Source organism: Lactuca saligna, chromosome 1 (assembly GCF_052625555.1).
Source record: "Lactuca saligna cultivar CGN05327 chromosome 1, ASM5262555v1, whole genome shotgun sequence".
Lineage (NCBI taxonomy): Eukaryota > Viridiplantae > Streptophyta > Magnoliopsida > Asterales > Asteraceae > Lactuca > Lactuca saligna.
In genome coordinates, this window is record NC_136417.1 from 48,665,966 (window position 1) to 48,691,766 (window position 25,801).

Genomic DNA, 25,801 nt, shown 5'->3' on the forward strand with positions numbered 1-25,801 from the left:
ACCCTAAGTCCTCCTCCTTGGACCCCGGATCACGAGTACTCTATTCTTGCTATGCATTGGCTACCTACTCGCTCTCAAGGCATGTAATAGCATCAGGATTCCCTAGACTAAGGCATCACAAATCAGTCCACTCTAGACCTAATATAAATACCTAGTCTACTCTAGCATGCATAACATATCTCATAACACATATTGTAAGGGTATTTTAGGGATTTTACCATTCGGGCGCTGGCTGACTGTACACACTGCTTCTTCTTTGGTTATCACAAAATCTCTTATAAAATTTTAAGCTTTTATTATTGAATTTTTTTTTTCAAATCCTCTGTTTGAGTTCAGTTACGCCCGAAGGTGGACCCGAATCCCTCAAACCAAGGCTCTGATACCAACTTGTAACAACGTAAATTTTCAAAACAAAATTTTCATTCCTTAAACATGTTTTCATTCAAAACAAGTTATAAAAATCCAACGTATCATATCATCATACACAACATATAAGTCCCAAGATCATAAATAAATCCTCCGCTAGTGTGTACGGATCACGCCGGCGCCCTCCCATGTTCCTCGCTAGTACCTGAAACACGTAACACAACAACCGTAAGCATAAATGCTTAGTGAGTTCCCCAAAATACTACTTACGCACATACGCCCTTCCAGGCCATGACCTTCCGGTCCATGTGTCTCAGGGGACTTCCATCCCAACCTGGTAAACCTTCCGGTCCTACCCGCGTCGACCTTCCGGTCCACATTATAATGCCTTCCGGCCCATGCATAAATGCCTTGTGGCCCATAACATAATTCCTTCCGGCCCATATCAAGCATAACATACATAGCACATACAAACGGTTAACTTATTCATATACAATGCATACAACTCATAACATATCCGACCTTCTGGTCACACATAAATACCCTTATGGGTACAGTATAGTGAGAAGACTCACCTCGTAGGAAGTCTAGAATCTCACGTGCTCGCTATCTCCGAATCTCGAAACGAAGACCCAACCCCGCCTAATCATAACGAAATATCATTCTAATTAATATAGACTTCTAAGACTAGGCTTCACCCTTTTTATTATTCCTCAGAGGGGTAAAAGAACATTTCACCCCTCCTTGACTCAAAGTCCACATGTTGACCAAAACCCTAAAAGTCAACAAAAGTCAACAGACCACAGTACGCGAGGCGTACCGACTTCTGTACGCGGGGTGTACATCGATGAACCACAATCGGGATCTCAACCCCTTACGCTGTGCATAATGGGAGTTACGCCCAACGTAATTCCCAGATTCAGCCCTACCATATTTTTGGTCTTAAATGGTTAAGACACTTCTTCAACTTATAGATCCGGCTCTCTTTAAGTCTCATAACCCATAAAGTCAAAACCTTTAAGCCTTAGCATGGCTGTAAAGGCCCCTACATACTCTAATACCTTTCCTTTTCAAATCAAAAGATCTAGATCTCATGCATGGCTAATCATTTATGTCCAAGATTACATTTTTATAAACATACAACTCAAATAGACCTAGAATATGATAAATCTAAGCCAATGGAGACTACTTGCTCAAAAAGTCTCCATCTTTGGGACTAAAACCCTAGAAATTGGTCCAAGAAGCATACCATAAGAACTACAAGGCAAGATCTGAACTTTTTACCTCAGAAAGAAGCTCTAACCTTTGTTATCCACGAATTTACACTTGTACACCAACTTCTAGCCTCCACAATGGACTCCTCTTCTCTTTTTCTACCTTGAAATAACACCTCAAAGCTTAGAGCACTCACACTCAAGCTATAAACGAAGGAATAACTCTCTTAGGGTTTCTTTCTGAAGGATGATGGCTGAGGAACCAAGCCATCTCATTCCTTTTATAGCCAACAACCCAAATTAGGGTTTTGGGTCTGGACCGGTTACGCCCATCGTAACCTTGGGTACGCCCAGTGTACCCGAGTGATAATGCGTTTAATGAGGCGTGCGAGTACGCGCAGCGTACTCCTTGTACGCCTAGCGTACTCGCCCAACACAAAGGCCAATAATGACAATTATTTAAAATATGAAGGGCTAATTGGTTGTACCTGAATTTCGGACTATTACATAAAGTTTAGATTGTGACTGATTACACTACCCATGAGAAGGATACCACTAAGGTATCTTGTATCATGTTGGCTACCTTGACAGCAGAACTCCAGAAATCCTATGAAGATTTCTACCCGTATGAGAAGCACCAGGACCTAATGGAAAGATATCATAAGAGTGCTCTTCAAGAAAGGTATGAAATCATCACATCCATGATAACAACAAAAATAAAGGATGGAGAGTCCATCACGGGCCACCAGCAGAAAATTCAAAGATTTGTGGACCGTTTGCTAAAGTTAAATGTGAACTTTGATGAGGAGTTACCAATATATACCTTTCTACACTCCTTACACTCATGTTATGATCAGTTCCGGATGACCTATCATATGTACAAGGAGGAGGTCACACTTAGCAAAATTCAAGGACTTTTAAGGACTGCTGAAAATAGTCTCAAAGGTAAGAATGTTGTTTCCAGTCCTACAACCGCCCATATTCTGGCAATCGCGCAAGGTAAAGGGAAAAAGAGGAAGACCCCTTCGAAGGGTTCCAAGGGAAAGTCTCATGGTGGATCCTCTTCGAGTGGAACCAAAGGTGGTTCTGCCACTCCCTCTTCCAACCCGAAAGATGCACAATGCTTGTACTATCAAGAAAAAGGGCACCAGAAGCGAAGTTGCCCAAGTACTTGCATGATGTTAGGATTGGAAAGTGAAACCCACCCATGTAGGTATTTACACTATATTGTCTAATAACTCACCACGTACTAATTCTTGGGTCCTTGATATAGGGTAAGTAATTCACATTTGTTATGATTTGCAGGGCCTAAAAAGAAGTGAGGATGTGGAGCAAGGGAAGATAAACTTGATCATGGGTAATAGGAAAGCTTCACATGTCACCAAGATAGAGTTTATTCTTTATTGCTTAATAGTAGGTTAATATCATATTTGAATAAATGTTACTTGTCTCAAATGGCGAGAAATATTATTTCCTTTCATAGTTTGTACAAACAAGGATATACTTTTTCATTTAATAATGAATGTGGTGGTATTAATGCTTTTTATAATGGTGTTTTTTTATTTTAAAGCATCACCTTGTGATGGTGTATGTGAAACTGTGTCGGTTGTAGACACCTTAGGAAATAATGTATTGTATATTGATTCTTCCACTAGTTTGGATAAGGCATCGTTGTGGCATTTTTGTCTTAGACATGTCAACAAGAAGTGCATAGGCCAACTCCAAAAGGTTTCAGTCTTGGAGTCATTTGACTTAAAGTCAGATGATAGTTGCGAATCTTCTTACTTGGAAAAATGACTAAGTCAGCCTTCATTGGTACTTGTGATAGGGTGAAGGTTTATTGGATCTCATACACACAGATGTGTGTGGACCCTTCAGAACAGCCACAACGAATGCTAACCGCTTCTATGTGACTTTTACTGATGATTACAGTAGATATGGTTATGTCTACTTAATCAAGCACAATTTAGAAACCTTTGAGAAATTCAAAGAGTTTAATCAAGAAGTGGAGAACCAGTTGGGCAGGACGATAAAGATGCTTCGATTCAATCGGGGTGGTGAGTATCTTAGTATCGAGTTGCTTAACTATCTTAAGGGATGTGGAATTGTTTCCCAATTGAAACCTCCTAGCACACCATAGTTGAATGGTGTGGCTGAGAGGCGCAATCAAACCTTGTTAGACATCGTTCGTTCCATGATTAGTCGAGCTTCATTACCAATCTCATTCTAGGGGTATTCCTTAGAGGTTGTCGCCCATATCCTTAATGTAGACCGTACCAAAAAGGTTGCCAAAATACCCCACGAGATGTGGATTGGGAAAGTTCCCACTTTAGACCACATCAAGATTTGGGGTTGGGAGGCTTTCGTGAGGTGCGATACTCACGACAAGCTGGAACCTCGAAGTGAGCAGTGTATTTTCATCGGCTATCCACATATATCCTTTGGTAATATCCTCTACAGAACGAGTAACCATGTTGTCTTCGTGGCGAGGAGAAGAGTCTTTCATGATAGAGAATTCATAAGCCAAGGAAACAGTGGGAGGCAAATTAACCTTGAAGAAATTCAAGATTCAAGCAGTGAAGGAACTTTAACACTAGCAATCAACCTGAGGAGGAAACTCCTCTTGAGCCGATTGATGAGTTTGTACCTCTAAGATGTTCCACAAGAGTTAGGAGCACACCTGATTTTTGTTATGGTTTCCATATTACTACAGAAGGTGATGCATTTATCAGTGATAGTACACTGAAAAATTTGGATGAACCTAACAACCTCAAGGAAGTCATGGCAGGCCCTGAATCTGCCAAATGGAAAGAGGCTATGGACAACGAGATTCAGTCCATGTATAACAATCAAGTTTCTAAATTGGATGACAATGTACCGGGTCGAAAGATAGTTGGGTGCAAATGGATCTTCAAGAAGAGAGACATGGATGGGAATGTACAAACTTAAAAAGTGCGATTGGTTGGGAAGGGCTTTACTCAAACTCTGGGAATTGACTATGATGAGAACTTCTCACCAGTAGCAAAGATTAAGTCTATTAGGGTTATGCTAGCCATTTTTGCATTTCATGATTATGAAATATGGCAAATAGATATCAAAACCGCTTTCTTTAATGGAAAGTTGGTTGAGGATGTTTACATAAGTCAGACAGAGGGTTTTGTGGATGCAAAATACCCTAACAGAGTGTGTAAGCTTGAGAAATCCATCTATGGATTAAAACAAGCATCTCACAGATGGAATATTTTTTCCGATAAGAAAGTCAAAGAGTTTGGCTTTTCGAGGAGGGAGGATGAGTCCTGTATATATGTTAAGGCTGGTGGGAGTATAGTTAGCTTTTCGATATTGTATGTGGATGACATACTACTCATAGGAAATGACATCCCAACCTTGCATGAGGTTCAGTCCTGACTTGGGAAGTGTTTCGCTATGAAGGACCTTGGAGAAGCTACCTATATCCTAGGGATAAGGATATTAAGAGAAAGGAGTAAGAGACAAATTGGACTTAGTCAAATTACCAACTTGGAAAGGTGTTGAATAGGTTCAGCATCGAGGATTCCAAGAAAGGCGCCTTACCGATCCATAGTAATGCCAAATTGAGTAAGACTTAGAGCCCGACAGAGGCTGAGATAGCTGAGATGAGACAAGTAATATATGTTTCCATTGTAGGCTCGATCATGTATGCTATGACTGTTGGATTAATGTCTAAGTCCATAACTATAATTGGTAAGACTTGACCCGACCCGGCATGGTCCATTTGGGTTGCATGGCATCATGCACTTGGATAGACTATAATGAGAGAAATAAGACACTTATGGTTATTAATATATTATAAGTTCTAGTATATTAATAATAAGAATAATAAGATTATTTAATTAGTATTGATCAAGAATTAATCTAGGATTAATTAAGTGATCAAAAGAAGACTAATTAAATATATGGGTTGATTGTACAAATCATCCATACTTATATAGTGGGCTAATACTCCATGGATTATCTAGTTGGACCAAAACCCATATGATGCTCCATGGATGCTCCATGGTGTATTTGAACCCATGGATCCAAGGAAATGGAAAGTCATGACAATTAGGGTTTACCCTAATTGTATAACTATATAAACATCTTATTCTTGATCAAAATCGGCCACTAGAAAGAGTAAGAAAGGGCTAGCCGATTTTCATGAAGTGTAGAATTCTCTCAAGTTATTCCAAGTGTATTTGGTGTTGTGTGAACCATTTGAGGTGTCACACTTGGGGCACTAGGCACTCAAGCTTCATGAAGACATTCTACATCAAAGAGGTATGTATTCTATCTTGTTATATTGATAGTTTTGTATGCTAGATTAGGATAATACCTTGGATGTTCATATTTGCATGTATAATAGAAAAAACATAGATCCAAGGTATTTAGGGTTGCATGTACACTTAGGAGTGTTAGAATGCTCATAACCCAACAGTGGTATCAGAGCCTAGGCTTGTTTTCTTGTTATACTTGCAATAGAAGCTGAAAAATCGAGTTTTGTTGCTGTCTACCCAGCAGACTCGCCGAGTCCATGAAGGGACTCGACGAGTCCAAGGCAAAATGCATCCAACTCGCCGAGTTGTGTTCATGCACTCGACAAGTTGGACCCCAGACAGCATATTTTCGAGGTTTTTGGCTAGAAATGGACTAGGAACATCACCCTAAGTTGTTTTTGAACTTATAAATTTGTTTTTTAATGTGGTAATGTTCATGCTAATCCATTTTCAAAGATAATTGTCAATAGATTCATGTTTTGTATTAGTTTAAAGGTTAGACTAATTACATGAAAAGTTTGATTTGAATTATCTTGTTCTTATGAGTTGCTTAGATTAATAGAAAAGTTGTGTGAAAAAGTTGTTTTCAATCCAAATTAATCTAAGAGTTGATTCTAAAATGTGTTTTTGTAACTTGTCCTCAAGTTATATGAAAAGTCACATTTAAGTTTCATAAAACTCATAAAAGTTGGCAAAGGTTACAAAAATGAAGAGTCTAGTTCTAATTAATTGGAGTTATGACTCCATAATTTGTCCTCAAGTTATGGAGGACCAAGAGTCTCTTCATTAAATAAATAAAAAAAATAATGTAACCTTAATTAATTCCATAAGTTATAAAAAAAATAAAGAAAAAAATTAATTCTTTTATTAGTTTAAAGTCTTCCATAAGTTATGGAACTTGAAGAGTTTTTGGATTAAAACTACTTTAAACACATAAGTTATGGAATTAATTAGTTTTGAATAGTTTCAAAACTTGCCCACAAGTTTTGGATTTTGAAAAGTTTTCACTTATGAATACTTTAATTCCAAGTTAGCCCTTAGAATTTTAAAAGTTAAAATTCAACCCTTATACTCTGTAATATTATAAGTTAATAATATATATATGTATAAGAGTAAAGTCGGTCTTACCGCTAGTACGCCTCATTCACAAAGCCGGTCTATAAGGTGGGTATAAGGTTGTTGCCTATAAAATGGCAACTTAATGGGTGTCTACTCTCACCCACCGCTTGCTTGACTGGTGGAGGGTCGTTAGCCGAACGGGTTTGATAGGACTATAATTCTCCCTTCATTAAAAGTATTAATGATAAATACTAAGTAACTAAACTCTTAATAATACCCAATCTTAGTTACTTAGGAAAATGTGAATAAGGTGCTAATCCATGAAATTACACTTTACACTTTGTCTAAGTTGTTAGTGGAGCGTGTGTGGTTAACCGGCACACTAACTTGGACTTAACAAGGTAGGTAAAGGGTGACTTAATATTTATCATAGTATCGATGGAGCGTGTGTGGTTAACCGGCACATCGATTGAGGGGTAATTTATTAAGGGTACCAAGTAATTTGCATGGTTACTTCACACCTTGTTTTGTGATCCTCGGCATCCCAGTCACAAAACCTGAAGGGCACACTCGAGATTGAAACATGCCATTGAACAGTTCAATGAATCTCAAAGATCTAGGAGTTTCAAATCCAATTAAAACCTAATAATACATTTCGTTTATCTTGGTGGAAATTGGTGAATCGTCAGTCACCTACCTTCAAATATTTTATAGCTTGGGTTACGGCATACCTCTTCTAAGTTATAAAATAGTTTGTTGGGTCCTAGCCTTAATATTTCATATTGGCTGTCATATTAAGGACTTTAAAATCAACTATCTTGAATATCTCCCATAACATGTCTGGTTTAGACATTTATGATCTTCCCAAAACTCTTGAAACAAGCTTTCCTATATGAAGATGATGTCCCATGGAAATCATACTTCTTTCACCTCCTCCAATTGATCTCCCTACCCCACAAGTTCTTGAAAAGTTTAAGGTCACTCAAACCCTATTGGTAAGGCAAGGTCTAGGTGTGATCACATCTTGGAGATGTAGTCACATATTGACAAGCCGGGAGAGTTGGGTGTCAAAGTCTTGAGAAAGTTGGTGGTTCAACTACTTTCTAAGTCTCATAGTGAGTTCTTTTTGGAACACCTATGAAACAGACTATGACAAGACCCTTAATGATCTTATTTATTTGTTAAGATCAACTTCCTCAAAAACTTGATGGACATTGACAATAGTGACACAGGAAATCCAGAAAAGCATTCTCTTCCCAATGGAAAGGGATCGGCCATAGTCAACTCGGTTGAACAAATGGTAAAGAGAAAAGCTAAGTCTGTGATAGTCCCGTGTACCATTATCAAAGGGTCCATATGTTTATATTGCCAAAGAAAGGGTCATTAGTTGCGAAGCTGCCAAATTTACCTAAGGATGTTAAAGTCAATAAGATTGACTCTACTCCAGGTAAAGTCCACTAATCTAACTCTGTAAAGTTTCTATTCTGAGATTCCTGATACATGATGTGACTAGGTCACATGGTAATGTTTTAAGAATCAAAGAAAAGTAAAGGAACTTAAAGAAAGAATATGCTGAATCTGATCGCATAGATGGATTTCTATCGCGTAGTTTGAAAAATCGGATTCTTGAGCTAATTCTTAGGAGTTATGAGATATTGTTAAGGAATAGATAACAACAAGTTTTCACATGGGTTGTAAGGATAAGTTTTTCCGCATAGTTTTAAAATAAAAGAAAATTTTGATTTTATTTATTTTAAAATATCCTTACAATGGCATTTGAGGAAAAATTGTTGCTTATATGATTCCATTAATAGCAAGAGTGGAAATATGAAATTGATTCTTCATTTGTGGTAATGTCTAAATTTACCAAATAAGGAAAGAATCTAATCATCCAAAGTCTCAATTGGACCGGGACTTGGAATCATGCAAGTTGTATAGCATGATGAATGAGAACTTTCAAGTATTGGAAAAATTAAGACTAATTACTTGTTCACATGGATGTGTGAGTCAAGTAATGGACTAAGGGATCGAGTACATAGTCATGTGCACTGATTAAGTCCACCACAAAATATAAAACACTATTCGTCATAGTTTACTAAAGCTCAGTAAATATGATTATACTTACAAGCTTAAGTGTAACTCTGAGACATTGGAAAAGGTTCCAATGCATGGCAGAGCGGATAAGAAGAATCAAATTAGGCAGAAGGATAAAAGTTTCTCAAATCTGAAAAGATGGAAGAGTACTTTAGTATCAGTTTTGTGATCATCTTAATGATTAAGAAACCATATCAAAATTAGTTCTCTAAGGAAGTCTTAGTGCATTCTTATGACTAAGAATAAGGGGTCTTGAATTGTTGAAATGGTTAAATCAAGAAGATGAGTCATACTTCGTTCCAATACAAGTCTTAGAGTCATACTCCAAGATTATTATTTGAGTGACATGTCTTTAAGAAGGTTTAAAAAAACACTTATCAAATGTAAGAGTAAAAGTTTTCTACTCTTGTACATTTGAAATTGGTAAGTTGTGATGTTTTGGATAAAACAATGACCAACTAAGGCCAATTGTGTGAAGTGTTTGTCTTGATTAGAATCCGCACTATCTCTTGGATATTTGACAAGGGAGTCTTATAGGTCAAGAGGACAGTGGGAGTCTTAAAGGTCTTGAAAGTCTCAAGAACTAATCAAGAATACAACCTAAAGTTCTTCACTAGCACACGACTTGAGGTTTATAACCTATTGTGTTGACATAGTCTGTGCCCATTCCAGTTAAAGTTGAGTTCTTAGAGTTCTCAATTGGTTGCACAACAACTTGGAAGCAATGGTAGGCCCTTGAGCTGCCAGGTGGCAAAAAGTTAAGATTGAGTTCAATCCATATGAGTTTGAATTTGTCATTATCCTTGTCTTGTGACTATGGTTTTGACAATTCACATGGATAAGAACACATACACCATTAAATATAAATGTCATAAGGTTTCTCTCCGATTCATGAAAATGATGGTGAGGAAACACTTTCACTAAGTAGATTTTAGTTAGATAGCAATTGTGATATTTGCATTCTCAAAGTCGTTAGTGGAGCGTGTGTGGTTTACCGGCACACTAACCTGGACTTGTGAGAAGTGGCAAAAAGGTCTAACCATTATGATTACGGCATCCCTCTTCATAATTGTTTAGACACACAAGTGTGCTATCTAAGGGAAGGTGTATGTTTTTGATAAAGTCTTATCAAAACAATCTAGTATCAGAAATCTGAACTTTGGTAAGAAAGTCAATAAAGTATTGATTTCTAGAAGTCGAGCTTTCTGAGTACATGTCAAAGCTAGTGGGAGCATAAGTGTTATGCTAATAATCATCATGTTAGTGGGAGCATGATAATTATGATAAGTATTGCAAGTTAGCAATGTTAATTATAGAAAACAAAAGTTTCAACTGGGAAAGAGTTGTTTTGCTATAATTAAGGGAGAGGAAATTATACTTCATCTCAAATCTATAAGCTTAGATCGTGAGGTTTTAATCATTTAGTCAAGGATATATATGAATTTCATGTTGGAATGGCTCAACATAAGGAAATTTTGTATATGGTTCCATTATTTGCGTTCTAAAATTCGATTATGATTACGGCATCCCTTTTCATAATCTGAATTATGAGAACTTGGAAAATAGAAATGGAAATGTTATAGCAAAAGACTGGTTTAGTCTTTATGTGAGACATCATGAACCGTGTCCCATATGCTTCGGATATAGGATCGATTACATGTGCTATAGTTATTCGTTCTAAAAGTTTCCAAATGCCTGGGGCATTAAGAAGGGAAAAGGTTTAGAACTGGATATGACTAAAAGGATTAAACAATTGTCGAGGACAATCTAAAGTTTACCAAAGATTGGTTGCTCAAGGACAGTTGGAAGTATAGTGATAATTCTGGAAGGACCATATTGACATAATCTGTAAGGAGGCAACTCTTATTCAGAAGTGATAGTCAAAATGAATCTGGAGAGGTTTCAAAGTCAGAAATTTCAATCTGTGTAAGATTAAGGAAACTTAATGCAAGAAGGATGTTTCCAAGGAGTTGATCTCCTTTGGAATACTCTGTAATGATTGTTGCCAAGTCTTTGTGACTTTGTGCATAATCATTACAAGAGGATCAATGCATATAAGTTTAGAATCTAACAGATTTCAGTAAATGGAATGAATTTGGAATTCTTGCATTTGCAGTAAGGATTTGGGAGTGTGAAAAGAGAAACATTGAAGTTATGTTCAATTGATCTAGTTCACAAAGTAAAGATCATAGAAAAACATAGTATGCATACTTGGTGTGTGGCATGACTAGTGTTTAGAAAAACATAGTGTACATGCTTGGAGCATGGGACAACTATTGTTTTAAATTCAAGAATAAAGTTGATACCGGAAACAGTATACAATGAATAATGTGTAATCATATGGTGATAAATAAAAGGTGTTTTATTTATGTTCATAGGTTTTGATACCATATTAGATTCAATTATTATTGTGTTTCACTTTGCATGTTTTGACTTCCCGAATAAACTAGGTTATTCTTCCGGAATGACTAAGTTATTCAAACCATCCACAGTCGGTCATATGTGGGAAGTAGATATGAATTAAGACTGTGATGGGTTGGCTTGTAGAGGTCTAAGATGTTGGACAAAGGGCTACAACACTCATGAGTGCTCATAAGTTCTGAGTATTGGATTCAACCCGCGCTCATTGGAATCACTTCATGGATTTTATCACGAGTGATCATGAGACGATAATATCTTATATTCTTCAAACCTAGATATATGAGTTGTTACTATGAGTTGGTTGTACATTGATTGCACGAAAACGCATTTGGTAACTCGGTGCTATAAAACGTGCCTTTGTGTATGATTCAACAAGTAGTAGAACAAGCCATACGAGTCGAAGTTTATCCATTCCTTTTACCTTCGGGATAAAAGCGATATATGTGGGCCCCTCGATGATTTGATGATGACAAATGGAAGTGCTCGGCCGGGCCAGGACTGATTTGATTTGTTCAATTAGTCAGTCGTCATAAATCAGAAATCGGGAAACAACAAATGGACAGAGAGAATGATTATAATCCATGTCTCAGTCCATATGATATCTAGAATGGAGGAATATATGATCCCTTATCTAATGGACAAGTCATTGACAAAGGTCAGAGTTCATCTACAAGGTCAAAGTTCGACAGAAGCTTTTGAGAGCTACGATTGCCAGTTGGTTCTTGAAGTCATACGCAATAATAGTTTTAGACTTATCCAAGTGGGAGACTGTTGGATTAATGTCTAAGTCCACAACTATAATTGGTAAGACTTGACCCGACCCGGCATGGTCCATTTGGGTTGCATGGCATCATGCACTTGGATAGACTATAATGAGAGAAATAAGACACTTATGGTTATTAATATATTATAAGTTCTAGTATATTAATAATAAGAATAATAAGATTATTTAATTAGTATTGATCAAGAATTAATCTAGGATTAATTAAGTGATCAAAAGAAGACTAATTAAATATATGGGTTGATTGTACAAATCATCCATACTTATATAGTGGGCTAATACTCCATGGATTATCTAGTTGGACCAAAACCCATATGATGCTCCATGGATGCTCCATGGTGTATTTGAACCCATGGATCCAAGGAAATGGAAAGTCATGACAATTAGGGTTTACCCTAATTGTATAACTATATAAACATCTTATTCTTGATCAAAATCGGCCACTAGAAAGAGTAAGAAAGGGCTAGCCAATTTTCATGAAGTGTAGAATTCTCTCAAGTTATTCCAAGTGTATTTGTTGTTGTGTGAACCATTTGAGGTGTCACACTTGGGGCACTAGGCAATCAAGCTTCATGAAGACATTCTACATCAAAGAGGTATGTATTCTATCTTGTTATATTGATAGTTTTGTATGCTAGATTAGGATAATACCTTGGATGTTCATATTTGCATGTATAATAGAGAAAACATAGATCCAAGGTATTTAGGGTTGCATGTACACTTAGGAGTGTTAGAATGCTCATAACCCAACAATGACTTGTACTCACCCTAATGTGGCCTTTGCTTTGAGCATGGTCAACAGATATCAAGGGAATCCTGGCAAGGCTCACTGGATTGTGGTGAAGAACATTCTCAAGTACCTGTGGAGGACTAAGGACTGGGTCCTTACCCTTGGTGGGAGTGATGACTTAAGAGTAGTGAGGTATACTGATGCCAACTTTCAGACTGACAGGGATAATTTCCGCTCTCATTCGGGCCAAGTCTTTTCCCTAAAGGGAGGAGCAATTACTTGATAAGTTCCAAGCAAGAGACAGTAGTTTATTCAACTTGCGAATCAGAGTATATAGCAGCAAGTGAGGCGATGAAGGAGGAAATATGGCTGAAAAACTTCATTGGAGACCTTGGAGTTGTACCAGCTGTAAAGGAGCCTATGGAGATTTTTTGTGATAACGAGAATGCAGTTGCCTTAGCCAAGGAACCAAGAGATCACGGCAGATCAAGACACATCGAAAGAAAATACCACCTCATTAGACATCGAATTGAAGAAGGACTCTTCATGGGAAAGAGGGTATCATCGAATGAGAACCCAGCAGATCCCGTCACGAAGGGATTGTGTAGGGTTATGCATTTACAGTTTGTGAGGCGCATTGGGCTGAAGGATGATATTAGTTTTAGTAATTAGATAGCTTTCAAAACTTGTAATAGTTGAAATGTAATTGACATTTGATGTTTAAATAAAAGGTGTTTTATTTACTAGTATGGTACTGTCTTGTGTCAATCATTTACTATTGTTTCATTTTGCATGTTTTGACTTCCAGAATACTTATCTTATGGTATATCATATTATTCAAACTATCCACAATCAATCATACTTTGGAAGTAGGTATTCAAATAAGACTGTCATGAATTGGGTTTGTAGATTTGTCTGAATTATATTAGACATATCATTTGTTGATGCGGCATTCATGAGTGCCCATAAGTTCTAAGTATTGGAATCAACCCACGCTCACTTGTATCACTTCATGGTATTTATCTCGAGTTATTGTGAGATGGTAAAAACATATAAATCTTCAAACCAAGAGATATGAGTTGTTGACTATGAGTTGTTTGTACATGGATAATACAAAAATGCATCAGTAACTTGATGTTATAAAACATGTAGTTGTGTACAATTTGATGATTAGTTAGTAGAAGCATATGAGTTGAAGTTTATCTGTTCCTTTTAGTCCTTGGAGGATTAAAAGCGATATCTTGAGCCCCTTGATGATTTTATTTTGATCTATGTACCTAGCCCGGTCAGAACTGAATTGATATGTTTGATTAAGTTCTATGTCAAACAAACCAAAAATCAGGAAACAAACTGCTAGACAATAAGTACGATGTCGTTCCATGTATTTTTTTGGCTGATATCCTAAACAGAGGATTATATGATCACTTATCAAAAATGACACAAATTAGTTCCACAAGACTTTAGCTACGATTGTTGGTCAGATCCTGAAGTCGTACTTGCAACTATAATTATTAGACTTATCCAAGTGGGAGACTATTGGATAAGGTGTCTAAGTCCATAACTATATTTGGTATGTTCTTGACCCGATTTGGCGTGGTCCATTTGGGTTGCATGGAATCGAACAAATTTGGATAGACTTTTGTAAGAAGAGGATATTTATGGTTTATTAATATATTACAAGTTCTAATATATTAATATGAATTATTTAATTAGTATTGATCAAGAATTAGTTTGGAATTAATTTTGTGATCAAAAGAGACTAATTATATAAATGGGGATTTATTTGGTAAATCATTCATTCTTATATAGTGGGCGTATGATCTATAGTCCTTCATGATTGGACTAAACCCATGTAGTGACCCATGGATACTCCATGGAGGCTAAAACCCATGGATCATGAAGAATATGGAAGTTCATGAGTTACATGGTGTAACCCTGATGTGCACACTATATAAAGAAGCCTCATGCTTGTAAAATTGGCACTTAATTAATACAAGTGAGGGCTAGCCGATTCTGGTGCATAATAATCTTCTCTCAAGTTATAGTTGATGCAACTTGCTTAAAAATAGATTTTTATGCCCACTGTTCAGTGAACTCAACGAGTCCATGGAGGGACTCGACGATTCCAAGTTGAAATTCAACCAAATCGTCGAGTTGGTTCTTGCACTCGACGAGTTGGAGGCCCTGAGTGTAGAATTTCGAGTTTTAATGTTGGAATTGGACTAGGATCATTAACATAACTGTTTTTAGATTGTTAAACCTGGTTTTGATGTGGTAATGATTGTGCTTATCCAATTTCAAACATAATTGTCAACGTTTCAAGTTTTATATTAAGTTCATGTGATTCTTGAAAATTCTTGATTTGAATTGTGCATGCTTATGAGTTTTGCTAGATCATAGAAATTATTTGACATGCTTGCTAGTTTACTTGTTGATCTAAATGTCTTTTAACGGACTCCATAACTTGTCCTCAAGTTATGGAATTCCAAGAGTCTTTACCATTAAAATCATTAAAACTCGTAAGTTATAGAAATGAAAGGTTTTGAATAGTTTCAAAACTTGCCCTCAAGTTTTGGAATTTGTAAAGTCAATTTAGAAAACTTTAATTCAGAACCCTGGTATTTTAAAAGTTTAAAATTCAACCCTTATACTTTATAATATTATAAGTTATATATATATATATATATATATATATATATATATATATATATATATATATATATATATATATATAAGATCAAGTCAGTCTTACCGTTAGTAGGCCTCATTCACGAAGTTGGTCTATAAAGGGGGCATAAGGTTTTTGCCTATAAAATGGCAGCTTAATGGGTGTCCACTCTCACCCACCGCTTCCTTGATTGGTGGAGGGTTATTAGCCGAACGGGTAGGACAAAGACTATAATTCTCATTAAAAGTATAAGGATAATAAAGTAACTAAATGTTTTTATTAAATTCTCAATCTTTGTTACTTTAGGAAAATGTGAAATTGATGCTAACCAATGAAATTACACTTTGCACCTTGCTAAGTCATTAGTGGAGTGTGTGTGGTTAACCACACACTAACTTGGACTAACAAGGGTGGAAAAGGGTGGCTTAAGGTTTATCCTAGATCGGTGGAGCATGTGTGGTTAACCGGCACATCGATTAGGTGATAAAATTAAGAGTACCAAGTTAATTTGCCTCGTTATTCACACCTTGTTGGTGATCCTCGGTATCCCAGTCACAAACTTGAAGGGCATAATCAAGATTTAAACATGTCATTGAATTGTTCAATGAATCTCAAAAGATCTATGTTTCAATCCAATAAAACCTAATGATATATTTCATTTTTCATGGAAGAAATTGGTAAATCATCATTTACCTACCTTCAAATATTTTGTAGGCTGGATTACGACATCCCTCTTCCAAGTTATAAAATATTGTGACGGGTCCTAGCCTTAATACTTCATTTGGGTGTCTTATTAAGGAATCTTATCTAATCTAAACTTGTCTTTCTTCCTTTTCAGATGTCATCCAACAATGTTTCTAGCTCAAACCCTATCATCTCCTTCTCTCTCATGAACCTTTATGGGAGAGTCATATTTGATGGAACTAATTTCAATGATTTTATTAGGAACATAAGGATGGTCACTTGTTATGAGGACAAGGAATATGTCCTTGACAAGGAGCTTAAGGTCATCAATGAGTCGCCTGCTACTCCAGGTGAGATTGTTGAGTACACTACCGATGAGAAGGATGCCACTAACGTATCTTGTATCATGTTGGCTACCATGACAACAGAACTCCAGAAATCCTATAAACATTTCTACCCTTATAAGATGCACCAGGACCTGATGGAAAGATATCATCATAGTGGAACCAAAGGTGGTTTTGCCACTCCCTCTTCCAACCTGAAAGATGCACAATGCTTCTACTATCAGGAAAAAGGGCGCTGGAAGTGAAGCTGCCCTAAGTACTTGCAGGATGTTAAGGATAGGAAAGTGAAACCCACCCATACAGTTATTTACACCATATTGTGTAATAACTCACCATATACAAATTCTTGGGTCCTTGATACAGGGTGTGGAATTCACATTTGTTCTTATTTGCAAGGCCTAAAAAGAAGTGAGGATGTGGTGCATGGGAAGATAAAATTAATCATGGGTAATAAGAAAGCTTCACCTGTCACCAAGATTGGAGTTTATTCTTTATTGCTTAGTAGTGGGTTAATATTAGATTTGAATAAATGCTGTTACTCGTCTGAAATGGCAAGAAATATTATTTCTTTTCATGGGTTAATATTGTTTTGGGTCCTAGCCTGAATACTTCATTTGGGTGTCTTATTAAGGACCACTTGTCTAATCTAAACTTGTCTTTCTGCCTTTTCAGATGTCTTCCAACAATGCTTCAGGCTCAAACCCTACTGACTCATTCTCTCTAATGAACCTTTGTGGGAGAGTCATCTTTGATGGAACTAATTTCAATGATTGGATTAGGAACATAAGGATGGTCACTCGTTATGAGGAAAAGGAATATGTCCTTGACAAGGAGCTTAAGGTCATCGATGAGTCGTCTGCTACTCCCGAGGATATTGTTGAGTACACTACCCATGAGAAGGATGCCACTAAGGTATCTTGTATCATGTTGACTACCATTGTTGGAAGACATCAGAGTTCTCGTCAGGAAAGGTATAAAATCATCACCTCCATGATAACAACAAAAATGAAGGATGGGGAGTCCATCATGGGCCACCTACAAAAAATGCAAAGATTCATGGACCATTTGCTAAAGTCAAATGTGAAATTTGATGATGAGTTAGCAATAGATACCATTCTACACTCCTTACCCTCTTGTTATGACAAGTTCTGCATGACCTATCGTATGAACAAGGAGGAGGTCACACTTAGGAAACTTCAAGGACTTTTGAGGACTGTTGAAAGTAGTCTCAAAGGTAAGAATGTTGTTTCTACTCTTACTACCACCCCTGTTCTGGCAATCGGGAAATGTAAAGAGAAAAAGAGGAAGACCCCTTCGAAGGGTACCAAGGGAAAGTCTCTTGATGTCTCCTCTTCGAGTGGAACCAAAGATGGTTATGTTACTCCCTCTTCCAACCCGAAAGATGCACAATACTTCTCCTATCAGGAAAAAGGGCACTGGAAGCGAAGCTACCCCAAGTACTTGCAGGATATTATGAATGGGAAAGTGAAAACCCACCCATGTAGGTATTTACACTATATTGTCTAATAACTCACCACATACTAATTATTGGGTCCTTGATACAGGGTGTGGAATTCACATTTGTTCTTATTTGCAGGGCCTAAAACAAAGTGAGGATGTGGAGCACGGGAAGATAAACTTGATCATGGGTAATAGGAAAGCTTCACATGTCACCCACAACTATGGTGGGATCAATGACTGCCTCCTCCTTGCCTATTGCTAGTACTCTCCCTGTGTTGCCAGCATTTCTTGCCTTGGGGAAATCCCTCTTGTGGTACCCAGTTTCACCACACCCATAGTAGGTTTGGCCTACATCAACTCCAAGATTTTGGTTGGTTGGTTGTGCTGGTGCCTTGTAAAAATGGGTTGTGTGCACCTTCCTTCCATAGTTGGTGCGTTGCATATCACAGCAAGGTCCGTGATGATGGAAGTTGCATTTTTTCCACCTTGGGAAAGTTCCAGGGTATCAGCTAGTGGGTGCTTGTGTAGTGGGAACAGCAGCAAGGTTGGTAGTAGTGTGGACTGCCACTGTTTTCTATTTCTTGGAGGGCTCCTGTGAAGATTGGCCCTTTCGCTTGTTCTAAAACTTCTTCTTTCAATCACCTTCTTTAGGTGGTTCGGGAGCGGCTAACATGGGATCTTGACGATTTTCGTGATCTATTAATGTATGTGCCAGACGTTTGGCACTGTTAAATGTGTGTGGGTTAGTAGTTATGACATTTCCTTGCATCGGGGGAGTTAATCCCCATATGAATCTCTCTATATTCTTGCTCTCCGGGGTGACCATCCCGGGCATAGAAGAGCCAGATCACTGAACCTCACATTGTAAGCAGCGATATCAGGGCCTTTCAATTTCAGACTCCAGAGCTCCTGCTCTAGCTTTTGCAACTCGCCCCGCGGGTAGTATTTTGCGAGCATTAGTTCTTTCAAATCGTCCTAACTCATAGCATTAGCTATCGGTAGGGTTAGGGATTTGACTTGGTTGTTCCACCAAGTTATTGCTCTATCAGTGAAGGTACATGCTTCAAACTTCACTTTTCTTGACTCTGGGCATGCGTAGATATCGAATATTGACTCGGTTTTCTCGAACCAACAGGTTAGTGCAATGACACTACCAGTGCCATCAAAGGATCGAGGTTTGATGTTAGTGAAGTCCTTGTATGAACACTCCCTCGGGTTTCCGTGACTGTCATCGAGGTTAGATGGGTTGGCACTACTACCCGCCCCGCTAGTGCCACTTGCATTGATTTGTGACATAGAGGCAGCCACAACGATTGTTACTATTGCTTAGAAGACAGCAGGATCATACTGAGGAGGTAGCGGCGGTAGATTTGTAGGTGGATTGTTGCTTTTTCGGTTGGACTTCTTTGGAGGCACCTTTCTCTAAAATAATTTAAAAGAAAAGGATGATAAGTCCTTTATAATGGTTCCGAGTCAGGTGATATTGAACAAGATATATCTCATCCTGACAATTATAGTGTTCTATTAAGCGATTTACAGTACAAGTCTACTAATACGAGTAAACAATCGCCATGAAATTAATAGCAACACATGGAATGAAATTTGTACAATGTGTTTGGATCACGTATCATAGTGCTATAAACTACTCCTATAGTATTTTGGTTTGTATGTTCGGTTCTATTGTTCCTTTTGTATGGAATTTGGTAAGTTTTAGACTTGTTGCAACACCAATATCACTCCCAAACACATGTTTGTCGTATCTCAACTAAATGTAGTTGACCAGGCAATATTTATCCCAGATATGATTACATAAGCATCCCGGTTTAACCGTAGTGTCCAACATCTAAATACTTTTGTTTTATTCTTATTGTGATATTGTTTTTGGTATGTATTTATACTTGTATACCTCTTATAAAATACTTAAATTTTAAAAGTATACTTTTAGTTCAGAGCACTTTGGCCCCATAGTGTTTATAGTTGTATCTCATGTAAGGTTTGATATACTTAGTTCACTATAAACAATGCTCTCATACCAATCTATCAAACCACCAAACCACGACGACAGAAACGTTCAGGGGTGGACGACATCATGTACAATATCACAACAAATAGGAATCAAAGCAAACACAACCATTACATTGATTAAGGTTTAGTATTTACATTTTTTCGATACATAATTTATATGACAATCAAAATGTATAACAAAAGTATAGAATACGCGACTCTAAAAGCTCCATCTTCTAAAAATCTGCGGGTGTACCTGTCTACCGGTTCCCTGAGAATACATGTAGTTTTGAAAGTGTATCAACATTTAGGTTTGTGAGTTCATAAGACTGTTTTTGTAATGAAATCTTGTCTTTGAATCTTTGAAAATGTTTGTATGTTTCTCAAGAAAATCCAATATTTTCTTTAGTAGTGAAAAGTATTCTTAAACCTTAAGACCGAAATGTACGTTTGTTACTGTATTCTGTAATTGTATATCGTAGTAATGTTTAATAAGAACCCGTGTATGAATATCTTTGTATGTACGCATGGATACCACCAGCTATATTGTATAGTATTGTTTTGTATGAAAACCTTTGGATGGAACCCCTGGATACCACCAGTAGTAGTGTATAGTATTCTTCTGTATGAAAACCTTTGTATGAAATCCTTGGATACCACCAGTAGTAGTGTATAGTAGTTTTATTACTTAAAATAAAACTATTTGAAGAGTTGAAATCCCGTAAACAAATGTTTAGTCTATACTGTTGTGAGTTTGATATAACCATGCTTGATGTGACCGAGTGACCTCTACGACGTTCTTCATGCATCGGAATGGTATAACATTAGTCACCCCAGGCCTGTCGGCCTAACTGTTGCTAATAGTTCACGTGTGGGATTGTCAGTTGTAACAGCCTGGAATTTCAGGTATTTCTTTAAATTATTTTTGGGGCATATTTAGGAGGGGACTCGGCGAGTTGGTGCCTGACTCGCCGAGTAGGACCACGGTCTTGGTCACAGATTCGCGACTGGACTCGACGAGTCCATTAGGGACTCGGCGAGTCGACGCTGTTCAGCTGAAACCCTAGCCGTTTTGATTCTGAATCGTATATAATGTCTTTAGGGCCGTCATGTCTCGTCTTTTGGCCGATTGAAGATAACCAAAAAGTCTGTGGGCATCTGGAACAAGGGTGAAGGCTAGTGGAAGCTTGAAGAGGTTGTTAGGCAAGGAGAGGCAAGGTGGTGATCAAAGGAGGATCAAGGGGTCGAGCTCTGAAGGTTGGGGACACAGGGAACACGTTTTTCCAGGTAATCCTCGGATCATTTCTGTAGTTTTGGTGTTGTACACGAATCTAGGGTTTAGGAAACCCATTTAAGGATTTGATAGATTATAGTGTTGTTATAAGTGTTTAAATCCCAGTAATAGAATGTGTAAAGGTCCAGGAAGCCCCATATTTATATATTACGGAATCATGCGAATTACAGGAGGCAGTTGTTTGACTGCATGGCGAGGACTCGCCGAGTCCAATGATCAGACTCGGCGAGTAGCTTGAAGATTCACTAGGACTCGCCGAGTTGTTCTTCAGACTCGGCGAGTAGCTTGAAGACTTACTGGGACTCGTCGAGTCGTTCTTTAGACTCGGCGAGTGGAGTCGGGGTGTCTAGACTCGCCGAGTTGCCTTTGCACTCGACGAGTCCGGTCAAGTTGACCGTTGACCTGTATGTAATTTAGTAGGGTCAGTTGTCTTGTTTGATAAGATCATTAATAAAGGTATGTGGTATTATAGGGAGCCTGCAGATTAGCGGATCGAGTGCGAGTGGCTCGAAGGGTTTATAGCTTGCATACTACGAGGTGAGTCTTCTCACTATACTTCACCCGGAAGGGTTGACTGCGTGACCGGAAGGTCGTATGTGTTATATTTATGCTATGTCTAGAGAGGTAGATGCTTTATATGTGATGTATGCTTATACGGGTCGGAAGGCGAGACTTTATGTGATAGAAAGAACGGTATGATGTATGACTTATGTGTTATGTGTGATATGTTATATGTGTTATGTTTTATACTATTATGGGCCGGAAGGCAAAATACTATGGGCCGGAAGGCAATATAATACGGGCCGGAAGGCGATTATGTTACGGGCCGGAAGGCAATGTTATGTGGACCGAAAGGTCCGGGCCGGAAGGCGTATGTGGGTAAGTCGTATACTTGGGAACTCACTAAGCATTTATGCTTACCAGTTGTGTTTATGTTTTTCAGGTACTAGTGATGACCGTGGGAAGGCGCCGGCGTGACACGTACACACTGCCATTGATGAAGATCTTGGGGATTCGTTAATTATATTTGCAATAAACTTGGAATAAATTCTTTTGTCGAATAATGATGTTTTATTTTAAATGAAAAATTTATTTGAAAGTTTGAGCTGTTACATCAGTGTTGTATAGATCTATACACAAATCTTACACTCTCCCTCTAGGAGACTCTGGTTATACTCTATAGGATTTAGTTCCTTACCCTGGTGGATACAACTGGAGTAGTGCCTCACAACCCTGTATTAACTTGTTTACGTGTAATGTTCTCTTGTACTTGAAATTGTATGTATAACCTTGTAGTGTAAAATAATTACACTTAAATAGTTATTTAGTATTGTACTTTTTATTCGGGAAATAGTATTGTATACCATAAACTATATCTACTACAGTTTATATGTTCGTTTCTGTATAATGTTCTTGAAAGAGTATAACAGTGTAACGTATCCCAAACTATATCTATTATAGTTTGTATGTATGTTCTTGTTTCATGTATTCAATTTTGTAAAAGTAATGTAATGCTCCCAAATTATATCAACTATAGTTTAAATGTATGTTAAGTACTGTACTGAAAACATTGTAATTTTGGTTGTATGTTGGAAACTACACTTATGCTGGACATGTTACAAAAGGGTTAAAAATATCTGAATATTTTTATAAAATGTAATGATTACTCGATTTGTATCAATTGCAAAAGTTTTTAATCTGTTTGAAATCATTTGTATAAAAACACAAAAGTCGTTGTGTTTTACTTGTATTCCCCCTGAAAGCATTAAAATCAGTTAAAATGTAGGGGTATGAAATCATAGTTGTTTATGTGTACGAGCGGAACAGCAAGACTAGGAAAATGACCCTCGAGTTGAAGTACGCGGAATTAACAGTATCCTAATAATATTTAAACACATAATTGTATTTAAATTAGTGAAACCATTAATTAAAGTGTTAGGACACACTTGTTTTGTGTTGAGAGTAATTACCGAGAATCGTTTGAAGTGAAAGGGGAGGATTTTCGGTCAAAGTTCAACCGAGAATCAAGTTCTCGGTCCAATGAGTTTTCGGTCAGAACTAGTTTTCGGCCGAACACTGGTTCTCGGTTCTGGGTTGTTTTTGGTCACTTGAAGATATGAAGGTTGTTCTTGGTGTTCTTGGTGGAAACATGAAGATTTGAAGGTTTCCACTTGAAGATATGATTGTTCTTAGATGATCCTTGGGAGTAAAATGAGAGTGTTTTCGAGTGAAATGAGTGAGAAATGATCAAGTTTTCAAAGGAAAAACTTATATACAGTTGGGTTCTCAGTCGAAAAGAGAGTTCTCAGCTGAGAATGGGTTTTCGGACGAGATCAGTTCTCGGTCCGGAGGTTTTTGGCCGAAAAGGGTGTGAGGGTTTTCGGTTCTGAGGAAAACCTTGGTTTTTGTTTGTATTTCATTCTGAAAACTTATATAAACATCATTTATATAATTTAATTTATTTTCTAACCATTATGAACTTAACAACATGAGTAAAAGCCAAAATTTTATTTAACGGATTTGACTTTTATTGAGTGGAAAAATAACGGGTTGTTATAGATAAAGATGCTCCAATCAGATAGAGGCGGAGAGTATCTTATTATCGAGTTCCATGTCTACCTCAAGGAATGTAGAATAGTTTAACAATTGACCCATCCTAGGACACCACAACTTAATGGTGTGGCTGAGAGTCGCAATCGAACCTTGTTGGACATGGTTCGTTCCATGATGATTCAAGTTTCTCTTCCAATATCATTTTGGGGGTATGCCTTAGAGACTGCTTCCCATATTCTTAATATTGTACCAACTAATAATGTTGCCAAAACACATCACGAGATGTGGACAGGGAAAGTTCCCTCATTAGCACATATCAAGGTTTGGGGTTGTTAATTTTTTCGTTAGACGAGAAACCCACGACAAGCTTAAACCTCAAAGTAAGCAATATATTTTCATCGGCTACCCACATAATTCCTTTGGATATTTGTTCTGTAGACCTAGCAAGAATGTATTCTTTATAGCACGAAGAGGAGTCTTTCCTGAGAGAGAGATCATATGTAAAAGGGCAGTGAGAGTACCAATGACCTTGAAGAGATTCAAGAGTTAAACATTGAAGGAACCTTTGAAGACACTAGGGTTCAACCATAGGAAGAGATTCTATTTGAACCAGTTGGCAATTCATTACCTCTTCATTGCCCTTGTAAAGTTAGCATGCCACCTGAGTTCTATAGTTTCCATATAACTATAGACGGTGATACATTTATTAGTGATAGTACACTGGTAATTTTGGATGAACCAACTAACTATAAAGAAGCAATGGCATGCCCTAAGGCAGCCAAATAGAAAGAGGCAATGGACAACAAGATCAAGTCCATGTATGACAACCATGTTTGGAATTTGGTTGATCAATAACCTGGTCGGAAGACAATTGGTTGCAAATGGATCTGCAAGAAGAAGAACGACATGGATGGTAATGTACACACATTCAAAGCATGACTAGTTATAAAAGCTTCACTCAAACCCCAGGGATTGACTATGATGAGACCTTCTCGCCAGTGGCTAAGATAAAATCTATTAGAATATTGATAGCCATAGCTGCATTTCATGACTATGAAATTTAGCAGATGGATGTCAAAACTGTTTTACAATATTATTACTCCAAACATGCTACTAGCATATTCATAATATAATATACAAAAGTCTGGATACAAACCAACTATTAAGATTTCTACAAAGTTTTATATACTACATAACTTCCCAGGAATGTATACACATAATACAAAAGTTATAATATTAACTATTCTACATCTTCTAATAGTACATAACTATAATGATGCTTATCACCTGCAATAATTAAACACTAAGAAAGATAAGCGAGTGACACTTAGTGAATTCAATAACAGTTAAAATATAACGCTATGCCATATATATATATATATATATATATATATATATGTGTGTGTGTGTGTGTGTGTATATATATATATATATATATATATATATATATATATATATATATATGATAGAAACAAAGAGGGACAAAAAACAACAAAGGTACATGAGTATCATATGACAGGCTTTCCATATAACCAAATGATCTGATTTAAAGATTTACAATCAATGAAATACAAAAATTTTCAACATGATATATATCAATAAGACTTCAGCCCAAGTGGTATAGAAAATACAATTTTGAATTATCATTTTGCTAGAATATACAAGCTTTCAACCATACCTTTCATTCTACCAATACCAAAGTGATACGAGTCATTCTCTATATGACCAAAGGCACAAAGCCAATACCAAAGTGATACGAGATATGCTCTACATGGCCAAAGGCTTCATCCCAATTAGACATGCACAAAGACCCGATCCGATCCGATCCGATCCGGA